General features: G+C 57.7%; 1 pseudogene; it reads left to right on the top strand.

Moving 5' to 3' along the window:
* Window positions 1-1,274: 1,274 nt before the first annotated feature.
* LOC112818162 (histo-blood group ABO system transferase-like) lies at window positions 1,275-2,429 on the top strand (annotated as a pseudogene).
* Window positions 2,430-2,783: the final 354 nt, after the last annotated feature.

Genomic DNA, 2,783 nt, shown 5'->3' with positions numbered 1-2,783 from the left:
CCTGCTTCATATCTGGCTTGTTCCCCCATTGGCTGGGTCTGGACTTGCCCTCTGGTGACCTGACTCATGTCTGCTGGTTGAGTGTGCTTGTCCCCTATTTAAATGTAGTGCCTTCCTTCCCTGTGTGAGCGATTTACTAACCTGCCGGGTATGGGGCAGGCCCAGGGAAGTAGCCTTAGTGCCTACGCAAAAACATCAGTCTCAGAGGGACTCACCACACTTGCCTATAATGGGGGAGCTGCTGTCCTCACAGGGGGGAGCCGGTTGTACCCTTAAAGGGGACCAGCCATGGGACGTGGTTGAATAAGACTTTGAACCCTTTGGGGCCAGGGATATGTAAACCTGGACCTGGAAGCTTACACCCTTGGATTCAAGCCTGGGGCCTAAGCAAGCCCGCTCTTCTTCCTGGTGTCATATTTTGCCTTCCCTGTCCACAGGCTGGACGTGAGTCCTGATGTGGCAGAGTTTGAGGGTGACCCCTCCTAGGAATACCAGTGGCTTACGGAGCACCTTGTCAGCAGGATGCCCAGCAGCCTTCCAGGGAGGACCCTACAGAAGTGGAGACCGGTCTGTGGGGGCCAGCGGCAGCCCACTCAATGCCAAGTGTGATGGGTGGCCGGTCCTCCTGATTCTAGCCGCTCTGTAAGACATAGAAATGAGGGGGGCGCCTGGTTGGCTCAGTTGGTTAAGCGACTGCCTTCGGCTCAGTTCCTGATCCTGGAGTCCCGGGATCGAGTCCCTCATTGGGCTCCCTGCTCACCAGGGAGTCTGCTTCTCCCTCTGACCCTCTTCCCTCTCGTGCTCTCTATCTCTCATTCTCTCTCTCTCAAATAAATAAATAAAATCTTTAAAAAAAAAAAGACATAAAAATGGGGGCTGTCCCAAAAGGTGCTCATTCCTGAAAGGTGGGAAGGGAACCTCCGGGGGGGGGGCGGCCAGTGGAGGGCAGCTTTAGGGTTTGCCCAGGAACTCAGCACAGGGGGAGTGTTCCTGGCTCCAGCATGCTGACTGTGGGGCTGCATGGGTTTCCAGCCTCCGAAGCCTCAGGCTCCCCTTTGGAAGTCAGGCTGCTGATGGGCCCCATCTCTGGGAACAGACATTAGGGAGAACTTGCAGGCAGATTCCCTCAGGAAGGTCAGGAGGTGGCTGTTGCTTAAAGCAGCCCAGGGCCTGCCCCCTTGAAGAAGGTGCACACGTCCATGGCCCCAGCTCTGGTGTCCTGCTGCCGGCCTCTGGCAGTGACTCACTTCCTGCCCTGTCCACTGCCCCTGTAGATGCATGGTCTTCCTGTAGCTGTTCCTGCAGATGGCAGAGAAGCACTACATGGAGGGGCACGGGGTCACCTACAAGGTTTTCACCAATCAGCCGGCTGCCGGGCCCCGTGTTCCCCTCCAGGTAGGCCAGAGGGTGGTGGTCCTCATGGTGGACACAGCGTCACATACTACGTCTTCAAAGACCAGCTGGTTGCTGTGCCCCATGTGCCATTCTGGGAGGGCCGGAGGGTGGTGGTCATCGAGGTCCGCGGCGTCCTGCACTGGCAGGATGTGTCCATGCGACACATAGCGATGATCAGCCGCTTCCTCGAGCAGCGCTTCCTCTGTGACGTGGAAGACCTGGTGTGCGTGGACATGGATGCGGGAATGAAGTTCTGGGACCATGTGGGCATGGAGATCCTGTCCCCCCTCTTTGGCACCCCACACCCCGGGTTCTAATGGGCAACCCCTGAGGACTTTAGCTACGAGCACTGGCCACAGTCCCAGGCCCACATCCCCAGGTCCCAGGGCAACTTTTACTACATGGGGGACTTTTTTTGGGAATTCTTGGTGGAGTTTCCCCGACTGACCTCGGCCTGTCACCAGGTGATGGGGGTCAACTGGGCCAATGGGATTGAGGCCACGTGGCCCGATAAGAGCCACATGAACAGGTACCTGCTGGGCCACAGGGCCACCAAGGTGCTGTCCCTGGAGGACCTGCGGGACCCACGGCTGCTGGGCTGGCCCCCACAACATTTCCAGGGTCATGAGGAAGCTGAGATCCATGGCTGTGCCCAAGATTCTCCAGGACACCCAGAACTCATGAGGGCCTGTCCTCGGAGGAGCTGTGGGACCTGCGGTATTGGGTTGTCCCCTGAAGGACTGTGGGACCTGCAGCTGATAGACTGCCCCTGTCATGAAAAGCTGAGTTTCAGGCCAAGCCCAAGAATCACCAGGACAAACAGAACTCATGAGGGGTTGCCCCCAGAGACCATGCAGGACCCACGACTGCTGGGCTGGACACTGGAGGACCTGCGGGACCCGAGGCTGCTGGGTTGGCCCCCCATCATTCCCTGGGTCATGAAGAAGTGGAGATTTGTGGCAGTGCCCAAGTATCACCAGGACATCTGGAACTCACGAGGGGCTGCCCCGTCTCCATTGGGGGTGTTGCCTTGAGCGGAGCGGTCAGAGCAGATTCCTACTTCTGTCCCCTTGAGGGAAACTGTGGAGCCCAGCACTGCTTGCACGGGTACGCCAGCGCCCCAACAAGCCCTGCGCACAGGAGGCCTGCCTGGGGACACAAGTTCCTCTCTTTGTGGTCACTACATTTTGATCACTTCGGGGTCCTTTGCAGCTGTGAACGGCTCCAGTTTTATGTCGGATGTTTGTCTGTGTCAATGCTGAGCAACCATCTTAAAAAGAACAATTGAGGGAAAAGGTTTTCTCTGTGGTTCTCAACAGACATCTCCTTTGGGGCTGGGAGCAGCCCTGTAGCCCCCATGGAGCCAGAACGGGTGCTGGCCGGGTCAT

This window comes from Callorhinus ursinus, unplaced genomic scaffold (genome assembly GCF_003265705.2).
Source record: "Callorhinus ursinus isolate GAN/ISIS: 27379988/994484 unplaced genomic scaffold, GSC_fseal_2.0 scaffold6461, whole genome shotgun sequence".
In the NCBI taxonomy this organism is placed as follows: Eukaryota; Metazoa; Chordata; class Mammalia; order Carnivora; family Otariidae; genus Callorhinus; species Callorhinus ursinus.
The sequence above is the reverse complement of the archived record's forward strand: the minus strand, read 5'-3'. Positions and strand labels throughout refer to the sequence as shown.